Source organism: Phascolarctos cinereus, unplaced genomic scaffold (genome assembly GCF_003287225.1).
Source record: "Phascolarctos cinereus isolate Bilbo 61053 unplaced genomic scaffold, phaCin_HiC Scaffold_4;HRSCAF=312, whole genome shotgun sequence".
NCBI classification, from domain to species: domain Eukaryota; kingdom Metazoa; phylum Chordata; class Mammalia; order Diprotodontia; family Phascolarctidae; genus Phascolarctos; species Phascolarctos cinereus.
Genome location: NW_027555847.1, coordinates 515,143,740 through 515,158,591, shown reverse-complemented (window position 1 = coordinate 515,158,591; position 14,852 = coordinate 515,143,740). Strand labels below are relative to the sequence as shown.

At 35.9% G+C, this 14,852-nt stretch overlaps 1 protein-coding gene and 1 pseudogene across 1 annotated transcript in view; both read right to left on the bottom strand.

Annotated features, from left to right (window-relative positions):
- The window catches only part of ANKRD12 (ankyrin repeat domain 12), a 196,272-nt gene that overhangs the window by 52,748 nt on the left and 128,672 nt on the right, over positions 1–14,852 (bottom strand).
- LOC144457196 (small ribosomal subunit protein uS12 pseudogene) lies at positions 2,945–10,490 on the bottom strand (annotated as a pseudogene).

Below are 14,852 nucleotides of genomic sequence, written 5' to 3'. Positions count from 1 at the left end.
TAACCAAAAAATCAATTTGTAGAAATAAAAAAGTCTAGAATATCTCAATGGACATAATAAAAAAAGGAATGAAACAGGCTAGCACTGACATTTCAAACTAAGTTATAAAACAGTAAGACTTAAAAACTATATAGTTCTGGTTAAAAGAAAAGTAGAAAGGTAGAACAGATTAGATAAAGCAAAGCTCTGAAGCAAGATAACATAGCAGTCAGGTTCTTGATAAACCCACACAAGCTACTAGTGAAAGGACTTCCTATTAATATTCAATAAGAATTACTATGAAAACTATAAACAGTTTGGTAGGAAATAAGTTTAGATGAGCATTTGAGGTCAAATATAATAAGCTCTAAATGGATATTCCAATAACCCAATGGATTTGTTATGTCATGGATATGGATAATCATCTCTCTCTAATAATGCAGATAACAGCTCATTGATGCCTGGCAACACTATGTAACTTGACCTCATTCCCTCAAAAGTTTTCTGTAGTAAGGTACAAGCAGTGTGCTGGGGAATTTCCTTGTTGATTCGTCATGACAAAGACACCAGTGTAACACTAATGGCTGAAAATATGTTATCTTTCATTGTTGCCATGGATCCTCTTTGGATGTATCACCTTTCCAAATAAAAAAAAAACCCATTTATTTTACTTTGAACTTAACACTAAATAAAATCAGCATTTCCACTAACAGAACAGAAAGAGAAGATTATATATGAAACTGCAACCCTATTAAGTACATTTTAAAAGCATGTAATAAATTCAACATGTAACTTTCAAAACTGACTTGCTTATCTTTGATAATATCATGAGGTAGGCAGCACGCTTTATCACTGGTCCCCCTGAAGACTTGGTTAGGAATTATTGATCGTAGTTTTTAAGTTTTTTAAGGGTGTTTTGCTTTACAATATTATTGTATAAACTGTTTTCCTTGTTCTGCTATCTTCACTCTGTATCAGTTTGTATAAATCTTCCTGAATTTCTCTGAAATAATCTTTTTTTGGTCATTCCTCCCACTGCAATAATATTTTATCACATCCATATGCCATAATTTGTTCAGCCATTTCCCAAGCGCTGCCTATTAAAAAACCCCATACATTTATGTAATTACAACTTTTACATCACTTCTTCATAATTTCTGGATTTCCATGGGTTGCATATATTGCAGTAGCCTGCTCATGCTCAAACCACTGCCTTTTGGATGATCTTCAACTTCAATTCTTAGAAGAGTGTAGTATTTGGTTATTCTCAGACATAAAACATCAGAAGAATATTGATATTAAAAAGATAGACCTTTGTTTAAAGGAAAAGTTTGGGGTTACTAAAATAACTATAATTTCTATTTATTTTATAAAAATTTTTATAGATGTCTTTTGTTTTTTACTTTACTATAGTTTTCTCCAGCATTCCTCTCCTTTATCCTCTTCCTTCTAGGGAGCCACCCCTTATAGTAAATAGTATTTTTCAAGGCAAAAAAAAAAAAGGAAAAAATCAGTAAACCAATCAGTACATTGTAAAAGTCCAAAAAATGTGTGATGTGTAACACCCACAGTCCTGGAGGAAGTGGGTTGGAAGGATGCTGTCATATCTTTTCCTTCAAGCCATATTTCTTCTTTATAATTTTGCAACATTCACTTTTGATTTTTCTTTTCTGTCAGTTGTTCTTACCATCTACATTACTATAGTTATGCGTGTTATTTTATTGGCTCTACTTACTCCACTCTGCATCAGTTCAAGTAACTCTTTCCATTTTTTTCTGTATTCATCATTTCTTATAAGACAGTAATATTCCATTAGATTCATGTAAAAGTTATATATATACTATCTTTTGTAATTGTCGCTAAATCCTTTTTTTGGTTCAAACTACATCTCCTCCCCAAAGCTGTGAGAGGTATATAATCTGCTCCTCTTCTAATTTTTCAAATAATATGATTTTTAATATAAAGATTACATATCCATTTAGAATACAATATGGAATATGGTATCGTGTTGGTCTATATCTAACTTCTGCCATATTTCTTTCCAGTTTTTCCAGCAGGTTAAAAAAAATCAAATAGGGAGTTCTTTCCTAAGTAATTTAAATTTTCCATTTTAAAAAAATTGGGTTACTGAGTTCCATCATTCCTGATTCTGCCTTGTCTATCTTGTTCCATAAATGTACCTATTTAACCAATACCACATGGTTTTTGATAACTATTGCTTTATTATATAGTTTAAGGCCTAGAAGTGTTATTCCTCATTTGTCTCTGTATCTTTTCATCATTTTCCTTGATATTCTAGATCTTTTCTTTTTCCAAATTAATTGTTATTATTCTATCAAATTCTGTAAAGCACTCTTTTAATAATTTGATTAGTATAGCATTAAAGTGCAAATTAACTTTGGTAGTATTGTAATTTTTATTATTTTAGCCCAGCCCAGCCATGAGCACTGAATATTTCTCCAGCTATTTAAGTTGTTCTTTATTTCTTTAAGGAATAGTTTGTAATTGAATCTATACAAATATTTTCTGTGCTTTAGTGGACTGATTCTCAGATACTTGATGTATTTTTTAGTAATGTGGAAGAATCGCCCTTTTTTAAAAAAATATTTTTAATATTTAAAATAAAATTTTTGAATTCCAAATTCTCTTCCTCCAACCCCTATGCTATCCACTGAGAAGGGAAGCAAAATAATATGAATTATACATATGAAATCACACAGAACATATTTCCATATCTGCCATATCACAAAAAGCAAGAAAAATAAAGTGAGAAAATTTATATTTCAATTTGTACTCAGAGTTCATCAATTCGCTCTGAAGTGGTTAGCATTTGCTCATCATGAGTCCTTTGGAATTGTCTTAGATCACTGTACTGTTCAGAACAGCCAAGTCTTTTACAGTTGATCATCATTACCACATTGCTGTTACTACACAACAATCTGGCTCTTCTCATTTCAGTCTGCATCAGTTCATATAGGTCTTGCTATGTTTTTTCTGAACCTCCCCTCATCTCGCCATCATTTCTTACAACACAATAGTACTCCACTACAACCATATGCCACAACTTGTTCAGCCATTCCCCAATTGATAAGCCTCCCTGCGATTTCCAATTCCTTGCCACCATAAAAACAATTGCTATAAATATTTTTGTACATAGAGCTCCTTTTCCTTTTATCTCTTTAGGGCACAGACATAGTAGTGGTACTGCTGGGTTAAAGGGTATGCACAGTTTTATAGCCTTTTGGGCATGGTTCCAAATTCTTCCCCAGAATGACTGGACCAGCTCACAACTCCACCAACAGTTTATAGGTGTACCAATTTTCCCTCATTCCCTATAGCATTTGTCTTTTCTGACAGGTGTGAGGTGGTATCTCAGAGTTGTTTTAATTTGCATTTCTCTAATCAAAAGTGATTTAGAGCATTTTTTTTCATACGACTATAGACAGCTTTGACTTCTTTTTCTGAAAACTGCCTGTTCATATCCTTTGACAATTCATCAATTGGACAATGGCTCTTATTTTTATACATTTGATTCTGTTCTCTATATATTTGAGAAATAAGAACTTTATCAGAAAAATTTGCCCCTCGCCCTTTTTACATCACTTGTCTATGGTACATTTTAGCAACACATCCTTTTCCTGATAATCTCTTTTAATTAAATTTATTTTTGTTTTTGCTTTGTCTGAGATCATGATTGCTATTCCTTACTTTTACACTTCAGCTGAAGCATAATATATTCTGCTCCAGCTTTTTATCTTAACTGTGTCTTTCTGTTTCAAGCGTGTCTCTTGTAAATGACATATTGTTGGATTCTAGTTTCTAATCCATTTGGCTATAAAACTCATTTTATGGGTGAGCTCATCCCACTCATATTCACAGTTATGACTACTGTGTATTTCCCTCCATCCTATTTTCTTCTGCTTATCTTTCTCTCTTTTTATCTTGTCCCTTCTCAAAAGTCGGTTTTGCTTCTGACCACTGCCTCCCTCAATCATCTTCCCTTTTATCATTATAATCCACCTCCCCATATTTCTTATTCCCTTTCTCTATTTCCCTATTAGTTAAGATGGATTTCTATATCCAACTGAATGTATGTGTGTGTGTATATTCTTCCATCTTTGAACCAATTCCGATAAGAGTGAGGTTCAAGCATTACCTTCCACTCCCATCCCAGTTTCCCCTCCACTATAAAAATTTTTCCTTGTACACCTCTTTTATGTGAGGAAAATCTCCCCATTTTACCTTTCCCTTCCCCCTTCTCCAAGTACACCCCTTTCTCACTCCATTTTTTTTGGGGGGGGGTTAGGAAATGAGGTTAAGTGACTTGCCCAGGGTCACACAGGTAGTAAGGGTTATGTGCCTGAGGCCGGATTTGAACACAGGTCTTCCTGAATCCAGGGCCAGTGGTCTATCCACTGTACCACCTAGCTGCCCCCTCACTCTGTTTTTTAAAAGGAGATCATCCCAACATAACTGACTCACATCTATTTCCTCTGTCTATATAGATTCCTTCTAACTGCCCTAATGATAAAGTTCTTAGGAGTTACATGTATCATCTTCCCACACAGGAATGTTTCCTTTATGAATTTAGATGCTAAGGCATTGGGGTATATACAATTTAATACTGATATAGGTTTGTTGTCTATGGTTCCTTTCAGCATGATACAGTCTCCTTGTTTATCCCTTTTTATATTTTGATTTTGATAGCATGATTGCATCTTCTGCTTTCCTGGATTTGCTTGGTACGTAGTAAAAAAATTTTTCTCTAGCCCTTCATTTTTACTCTGTGTATGTCTTCCGTTTTAAAAATGTGTTTCTTGTAAGCAACAGATTTGGGGGTTTTGTTTTCTTATCCAATCTGTTAGTTTTTCATTTTATTTGATTGTTTAAAACAATTACATTTAAAGGCATTTTCTTTGGCTCTTATCCATGCCTGGAATGCTCTCCCTCCTTATCTCTGCTTCCGGCTTCCTTCGAGTTCCTGTAGAAATCCCTCTATAAGAAAGATTTTCTAATTCCTCTTAATTCTAGTGCCTTTCCTCTGTGGATTATTTTCTATTTATCCTGTATATAACCTTGCTTATATACATCTTTTCATCTTGTCTCCCCGACAGAATGTAAGCTTGAGAGCAGGGGTTGTCTTTTGCCTTTCTTTGTATCACCAGCACTTAGCCTAATGCCTGGCACATAACTGGTGCCTAATAAATGCTTATTGATGGAATGAAAGTTATGACTTAGGCATATATTTTTCACTTGCCTCCAATATTAACAATAATTTGTCTCTAAAATGAATAAATAATAGAAACAATGATTTTCTCTTCTGTTGTAAACATAGTACTATGTCTTTTCAATTAAATTACCTTAAACTTTTTTAAGGTGGTCCTATTTTCACCAGCTCTCTTCTCCTTCCCTTCCACCCCTCAGTTACTCCTTTCCCTGGTTTTGAAGTTTTGTTTATTAGTTCCTTTATCTTTCTGACTTCCTCTATTTTTCTTCTTGGTTAGTCAAGTAGAATCCCCTTTCCTCTCTTGTCCTTGTTTCTTAGCTTTTAAAATGTCATTTTCTGAGCCATTTCTTTCTTTATTCTATTATGCATCTTCCCTTCCTATCTTAGGTTTTTATTTTTTTGATTCATCGTGCTTATACTTATATGATCCTTTAATTTCTACATTTCTCAAGGAACTAAAACTTTTGAGGTACCTACTATTGGTTCTCTTCAAAACAGTTTCTATTATTGCCTAGCAAATCTTGTCCCCTGCCCTTTTTCTGTTGTGTCTCACTCTTAGAAACACCAATTTCTTTAAGGATAGAGCAGATAGAAGTATTGACTCAAAGTAGAATTTTTATCACTTTCTGTGCTTTTTTTTTTTGGAAAAAAGATTTCCTTCTTATTTTCCTCACAATTTCTCTTCATCTCTTTCTTTCTCTCTCTTCTAGACTTTTATTCTTTGATCCACAGAACTTATATTTATTTATTTCTTCTTTAGTCCCTGTATTCCCCATGAATTAACAATTTTAAGGCACTTACTTTGGATTCTTTCTTTTAAAATGTTCATTTTATTGCTTTGTCCCATTACTCTGCTTTTTTTCTGTTGTGTCACTCTCAAAAATAACAATAAATGTAGGTGACAGGATACTGCCTCATGATAGGATTCTTCCTATGTCCCCTATTGTGCAGTTCAGTATTGATCTTTGCCCTTTCCTTGGTCACATTTTCTTCAAAATCTTTTCCCTAATTTACTGACTCCTCTCTCTTCTGGGTGTCAGGTGCTCCCAGGAACTCCAATTTCCCTTCTTCTGGGGCAGAATGAGCCATCTCTAAGCATCAAATACTCACTATAAGGTTTTCACCTCCCTTTATGGAATATCCTTCTTCTCCTATAAGACCATTCATCAGTGGTACCCCACCCCTATTACTGAAACAAGGTATCCCTTTTTCTATCCCCCTTTTCAATCTCCCCTTTTGCTTCCTCATCCATTCTCCTCTAGACTACTTTTCTTCCTGACAGGCTACTGGAGTTATTTTCCCTTTGTTGTTAGCCTTTGACTACATTAGGATATATCTTCTTTTTATGCTCCCTTCCATTTTGTAATTTAGTCCCACAAAAAAACCCACTGATTCACCTATTGAGGTATTATGAGGTTTAATTCATGTTTCAGGTCTGTTTCTCAGTCAGTACTTCTATTTGCCTTTGCTTTCATCTATCTTTCCTCTTGTATATTTAGAAAGAAATCTCTTAACAGTATTTCTGCTCTTATTTTGTTGTCCTCGGTTGCTGTATTTATTTATCCTTGTATTTCTTTTTTCTTGGATGTCTGACAAGTAAATATTCTCTTTGGGTCTGGATCTCTAAGAATATTCTGAACGGCTCTTTATTATTGAACATCTATATTTTTTCATTTACGGTTAAGTTCAGATTTGCCAGGCATGTCACCTTGGGTTGCATCTGGGTTTGACTACTCTTTAAAACACATTATTCCATTCCCTTTTGTGTTTTTTGGTGAATGATTAATAGTCTTACGCTATTTTAATTTCCTTTCCTTAATATCTGGAGGTCTTCTGGTTGCTTATAGAAGTTGTTTCTTAATGGAAATGTTTAATTTAACAAGTATATTTCTTGAAATTCGTGGTCTTGAGTTTTTTTCTGAAGGTAATCATCTGTTTGTTTGTTTTTTTGACTGGCACTTTGTTTTCTGTGTTCAGAAGTTCCAGTCATAGTTTTCTTATATTATTTCTTATATTATACTGTTTAAGTTTGTTGACTTGCCATATTCTTCTGCGAGGCCTATACTCCTTAAAAATCATTATGTTTTGCTTATATGGAGAGTATGCTTTCTTTAGTGTTATTGCTTTTTGTTTCTCTTCTTCCAGACTGTCCCTCACTTCCGGGTATTTGCATTCTCAATTAATTATCCTTTCAATGGATTCACTGGTTAGACTTGCCACTGTGGATTCAAGTTTTTCAATTCTGCCAATTATTTCTGCTTTGCAGGCCAAACATTCTACTCTCAGAATTTTCATTTTTCTTTTAAACCATTCAGGAAGAATATGCTGTGGCAGTGGTGGTGATGAAATAAACATTTATATGGTACCTACTATGTGCCAGGCACTGTGCAAAGTCCTTTACACTTAACATCACTTTGATTCTCACAACTCTGAGAAGTAGGTGCTATTATTATCATCTCCATTTTACAGATGAAGAAACTGAGGCAGATGGTGACTTGCCCAGAGTCACACAGTTACTAAGTTTCTGAGGCCAAATTTGAACTTAGGTCTTCCTGACTCCAGGCTGAATACTCTATCCACTGAGTCAACTAGCTGCTTCAGCAGCTCATGACACCATGCTCTTTTCAAAATACACAGCACTGAACAGATAGCTAAATGCTATCAAATCCTATCACTTTTCCTTCTCCATTTCTGAGATCAATTCCATGTCCATTTTCAACGTATGTTGGTCTGAAATACTAACTCATTGGAATGGCATGGCAATCCAATAGAATGCCACAGTCTGCCCAGAAAGGCATTTTTCATATACTACCACCAGGCTTGCCCTAGATTGTTCCAGGACACTGCAGCCTCCTGCTCAGGAACACACCACCTCCTACTCACGCCTGTCATGAGGTGGGCTTTCAGATGCCTCCTAGCACACAGTAACACAACAGATTGGGCAGCTGAAATCTATATTGCCATTGAGAGGGCCAATCTTGAAATTCTAATTCTTTTTTTTCCTTTTTTTTTTTTTTAAGGCAATTGGGGTTAAGTGACTTGCCCAGGGTCACACAGCTAGTAAGTGTCAAGTGTTTGGTTTGAGGCCCGATTTGAACTCAGGTACTCCTGACTTCAGGGCTGGTGCTCTACCTACTGTGCCACCTAGCTGCCCCCTAATTCTTTATCTTCATCAGTAGACTTTACTGTTATCTTCCCCGGATTCAGAAGCTAGCACGTTCCCATTCCCCCTTTCTCTCCTCATTCCTTACAGAAGAACAAATCTCTCTCATTCCTATTCACCTCAACTTTACCCCACAAACCCTCTAGATCTGCTTGTCCTTTTCACTGTGCCCTCTAGTAACCTGTTTCATAATTAACAAGCTTTCTCTCATTTTATACCATTTCTTCTCTTGCTTCTTCCATCTTATGGCACTTCCTGAGTCCTGGCTCCCTCCAGATGACACTGAATCCCCGGACACCCTTTTCAGGACTGGATGTACTTTAACTCATACTTCTGATTCACTCATCATGTTAGAGGTATCAGACTATTTCTTGTTCCCCACTGCTACTTCTAGACTCCTTTTCTCACCATCACTCCACAACCTCTCCTCCTCTGAGGATCACACAATCCATTTTTATCATCCAATCCAGACTCTGACAGCCATTATCTACAGAACATTCTCCCTCCTTTGTTGATGAGTTCAGTGCTTGGCTCAGTCTTCTTCTCCATCCCAAATCTTGCTCCTATACTAGGAGACTTAAACAGTTATAATGATAATCCCTCAAGTATACTAACTTCACATTTCTATAATTTTCGCAAGTCCCGTGACCTATTCCTCCATTTCAGCTTACTTCCACACAGAGATGGTTATACTCTTGACCTTGGCATCACTCACAAGTGTTCTACTTTCATGTATTTTCTACTTTCTGAAATTTCCACATGTGATCATAATCTTTTATCATTCCATTTCTCTTTTTGCCTTTCTCTTTCTAAACTTAGTTTTGGTCCTCATCATGACCTCTAGTCGCTCCATCCTTCAGTACTTTTCCAGGCCATCACTCCTGCTCAGGGTATACTCTCTTCCCTTCTCAGTATCAAATTCCCTTCTGGGTTTTCCAGATTCTACTCTCAGAACCTCCAACCTTCCTGATACTTCTCAGTCTCACTTGCTGAATCTTTAATTACACCATGCTCATTATACATGGATGTTCCCCAAGGTTCTAACATAGGTCCTCTTCTCCTTCTATACTATCTCACTTAGTGATCACAATAGCTCCCATGGGTTTATCATATCTATGGAGATGACTCTAAGATTTCCCATCTTACCCTCTCTCCCAAGGTCCAGTCCTGCATTACCAACAGCCAATGGGACACAGATATTCTATAGTTCAGGCACCTCAAACTCAACAGATTCACATTAAAACTAATTATTTTTCTTCCCCCAAATCACCATTCTTCCAAATTTCCCCATAGCTGTAAAAGTAACCACTACTATGGTTTTCGTCACTTGGGTTTGGAACATTGGTGGTCTCCTGCGCTCCTCTTCTTGTTTACTACCTATATCCAGTCAACAGCTAAATATCGTAAGTTCTTTCTCAATAATAGCTCTTTCACATCTTCCCTTCTTTCTACCTGCACATCTACTATTCTAATTCCATACTTTATCACTTGTTATTTCAGCTGTTTCAGTTGCGTCCGACTCTTCATGACTCCATTTGGGATTTTTTTTTTAACGTGGAAATTTTTTACTATGACAAAGACATCACACAATTTTTATGATCTTGGTCTTTCCTTCTTGCCTTTGTACAAGGCCAGAAGAGAAACACCTGCAACTTTTACAACCTTGAATTGGACTCCAGGAATATCACCAACAGCATGACCTTTTCAACCAAATCCAGCAACCAAAACTTCATCATTTCCCTCAATAAAGTTCAAGCAGCCACCATTGGGAATGAAGGCAGTGATTTTTCTGCCGTTCTTAATCAGCTGGACTCTCACACATTTCCCAATGGCAGACCTGGGCTGCTTAGCTTCCACACCAATTTTTTCCAAGACAATCCCTTTTGCATGAGATGCTCCTCCAAATGGGTTGGCCTTCAAGGCAGTGCCCAAATGGGCTTTCTTATATTGTTTGTCATGTCACTTTTGGTCTCTCCTGTGGCTTCTGAGTTTTCTAGCAGCACAAAGACCACGGCACTTATCTATGCTGCTGCCGTCCGGGCCGACAGGAAAGAGAGAAGGAAGCCATTTGGGATTTTCTTGGCAAAGATATGAGAATAGTTTGACATTTCTTCCTCCAGTTCATTTTACAGATGAGGAAACTGAGGCACACAGAGTTAAGTAACTTGCTGAGGGTCACCCAACTAGTGTCTGAGGCCAGATTCAAACTCAGAAAGATAAGTCTTCCCGACTTTGGACCCAGCACTCTATCCACTAAGTCACTTAGCTGCCCCCTTATCACTGCTTACCTCAATTATTGCATGAGGCTTCTAACTAGACTTGTCTCAAGTCTCTCCTTATTCCATGCCATCCTCCACAGTAGAGGTATCAAACTCCCTGCAGACCTGGAGTTTTTCCAAGTGAGGCCAGAACTAGATTAAAATGTAATTAGGAAATCTTTTGTTGTTGTTGTTTTTGTTCTTTTTTTGACTAGGCAAGGGGGTTAAGTGACTTGCCCAGGGTCACACAGCTAGAGAGTGTTATGTGTCTGAGGCCACATTTGAACTCCAGGGCCAGTATTCTATCCACTGTGCCACCTAGCTGCCCCTAGGAAATCTTTTAACAAGACAAAAATAGAAAACCCATGTGGTTTTTAAAGTCAATATGCAGTTGGTAGACATCCATTTCTATTTGAGTTTGACATCACTACTCCAAACCATTGCCAAATGGATTTTCCTAAAGTGTAGGTGATCATGTCACCCCCATACTCAAACTCTAATGTCCTTCTACTAGCTCTAGGAAAAAATATAAACTCCTTTATTTGGTATTTAAACTTTTAAAACTACCTGGTCCTTTCTACCTTTCCAGTCTTCTTATATAATACTACTTTCCACGTATTCTGTGGTCTAGACGTACTGGCCTACTTGTTCTTCCTCACACATGATGATTCATCTGTCTCCGTGCTTTCACACTGGCTGTTTCTCATGCCTGAATTCCTCTCCCAATTACCCTTCTTTGCCCTGCTTAGAATCTCTGGCTTCCTTTAAGAGTCAGCTTAAGAGCCACTTCCTTTTAGGCCTTTCATGTCCTCCTATCTGTTATTGCCTTCCCCTCAAAGGCTACCTCCCCCTTCCTCTTTATTTCCATTTCAGGTATGTGTATACGTATGTGTTGTCTTCCCTATTAAAATATAAGCTCTGTGAGGGCAGGTACTTTTTTTAAAGCAAAATCTTTATTTGATTTAGTATAAAAATGTCCATGGAAAGTAGAAAGCATGTGTTTATGCAGAGAGTGGCTACTTATTTTCCTCCCAAAGTCCTTTTTTCAGGGTTCCACTAAGTCTACAGGCCTAAGATAAAAAGATTATAAGGGACAGAGGTGAGAAGATCATCAGGAGGCCAGAATCTAGTGTCAAGAGTGGTTAAGTTGAATTTCTTGGATGGGAGAACATGAGTAACTTTTAGCTACAGGGATTGCTTTTGCTTGCTCTTTGATTTCCCAAAGTATAGCATAATTTCTGAGACATAGTACTCACTTGAGAAATCCTTGCTGACTTGACTTGAATGGTGCATTATTAGTTTTTTAATGAACGTTGCCTGTTTTAGGCTCTCTTGGTTTTCTTGTTTTGGCAACCGATTAGTCAAATTTCTGTAAAAATTGCTATAATTGGAATCAATGTCCTTTATTCCATCTTCTCTTTTTTTTCAGGGTTGTTTAAATAGTTTTGGGCAGAACTGTTTAATTGCAAGCTGTATCTTTTCCTTATTTTTCTTTTTCTTTTATATCTTTACAATTTGTTTATTTTTCTCTTTCTTTGGTTTGCAATGTTGACTTTTCTTCTAACAAGTCAGTGATCCAACTATACACAGGAATTATCTTCATATTGTTCAGTAACATGTAATTTCCTGGCTAATAAAATACATTAAATTTCACTTGGGGAGAACGCCATATGGTGCCTTCCATACACAGCATCTCTTTTCCTGAAGGAAACTTGTTATGTATACAATTTTTATTTCTGTATAGTCAAAAGGTCATCGGCTTCTCTCATCCCTGATTCCTGAACCATATATTCCAACACATTTTTCACTGTCTTCACTTATAGAGTTAGAACTATTCTACTAGGTAATTGCCTACTGAGAAGAGACTTCTGAGGAAATGAAGTGCTGAACAAAAATCTCTGTGTGAATGTTAACATAGTGTAATGATAGCATTTCCAATTCTTTGTCACCACAAAAAGCACTGCTATAAATATTTTTGTACCAATAAGTCCTTTTCCTTTTCTTTTGATCTCTTTGGGACACAGACCTAGTAGCAGTGGTATTGCTAGGTCAAAAGGTATGCACAGTTTTATAACCCTTTGGAGACAGTTACAAATCGTTCTCCAGAATGGTTAGACTAGTGTCCCAATTTGACTATATCCCCTCTAGAATTAGTCATTTTCCTTTTCTGTGATGTTAGCCAATGTTGATAGGTGTGAGGTGGGACTTCAGAGTTGATTTAATTTGCATTTCTCTAGACAGCAGTGATTTGGAGTATTTTTTCATCTGGCTACTGATTTCTTCTTTTGAAAGCTGCTTGTTCATATTCTTTGACCATTCATCAAGTGGGAAATGGTTTTTATTTTTATAAATTTGGCTCAGCTCCCTACTTATTTGAGAAATGAGGCCTTTATCAGAGAAACTTGATGTAAAATATTTCCTCCTAGTTTTCTGTTTTCCTTCTAATTTTGGCTGCATTAGTTTTGTTTGTGCAAAATCTTTTTAATTTCATAAAATCAAAATTATCCATTTTACTTCCTGTGACCTTCTTTATCTCTCGTTTGGTCATAAACTCTTCCCTTATCCATAGATCTGATAGGTACATTTTTCCATGCTCCCCTATAATACTCTTTATGTCTAAATAATGCATCTATTTTTACCTTATCTTGTTATATGGTGTGAGATGTTGATCTGTGCCCAATTTCTTCCAAACTGCTTTCTGGTTTTCCAAGCAATTTTTGTCAAGTGGTAAGTTTTACTTCCAAAGTTTGGGTCTTTAGGTTTATTTTATTTTTTGCTTTTTGCTAGGCAATTGGGGTTAACTGACTTGCCCAGAGTCACACAGCTAGTATGCGTGGTGTGTTGTGTGTCTGAGACCAGATTTGAACTCAGGTCATCCTGACTTCAAGGCCAGTGCTCTGCCACCTAGCTTCCCCGATCTTCAGGTTTATTAAATACTAGATTTTTCTACTTTGGTCACTTACTACTGTGTATTGTGCATCTAATCTATTCCAATAACTGACCACTCTATTAGCCAGTACCAGATTGTTCTGATGATTGCTGAATGTTGCCCTATTCTAAAGAATTTTAATCCTCTAATTTAGAAATGTATGTTGATATTGCCAGAATTTGTTTTTAAAGAAATTAAATATACATGATCAACAAAATCCAGCAAGACTATATGAATATAACTATAAAACACTCTTTGCAGAAATAAAAACAGACCTAAACAATTGGAGAAACATTAATTTCTCACAGGCAGGTCAAATCAATACAATAAAAATTACAATCTAAATGATTATCTAAACTAAATTACTTATTCAATGCTATGCTGTCAAAAGAATATGTTATGGAGCTAGAAAAAAAAATAAAATTTACACGAAGATATAAAAGTTCAACAATCTCAAGAATAATAATGAAAAAAGTGGGAAGTGAGGAGACTCTAAAGTACCAGATCTCAAACTATACTTCAAATAAATGATCATTAAATAATTTGGCATTGCTTAAAAAAAAGGCTTATCAGTAGAGCTGATTTGTTATACATAGTATCATAGAGTTTGATAAACCTAAAGATGATAGTTTTGGGAGAAATTTTAACTATTTGACAAAAATTATTGGGAAAACTTGATGGCAGTTTGGCAGAAATTAAAGTTAGACCAATACTTCTCTCTCTCACACACACACATACACACACACACACACACACACACACACACACACACAAAATAAGTTCCTATGACTTAGACATAAAAGTTCACATTATAAACAAATTAAAGCAGTAAGGAAAAAATAACCTTTTAGATCTACAGGCAGGGGAAGAATTCACAACTAATCTAGTGATAGAAAGGATCATACAAGGTAACAGAAAATTTTGATGTTTAAAAATTTAAGTTTGTGCACAAATAAATTTAATGTAAGAAATACTTGAAGATAAATGGGAAAAAATATTTCCAAAAAGTTTCTCTGATAAAGGTATCATTTCTAAGATATAAAAGCAAATAATAGAAATTTCTAAGACTGTTCCTCAATGATCAAAGGATAAATGAACTGACAATTTTTAAAAGAAAAAATTAAAACTATGAATAATTATATAAGAAAATGCTCCAAATAACTAATAACTTAGAGAAAGAAATGAAAATTAAGTGTGAGATTCTACCTCACACCTATCAGATTGGCAAAGATGATTAAAGAGGAGAATGACAAATACTGGAGGGATGTGGGAAAACAGGTAATTTAGAGCATTGTT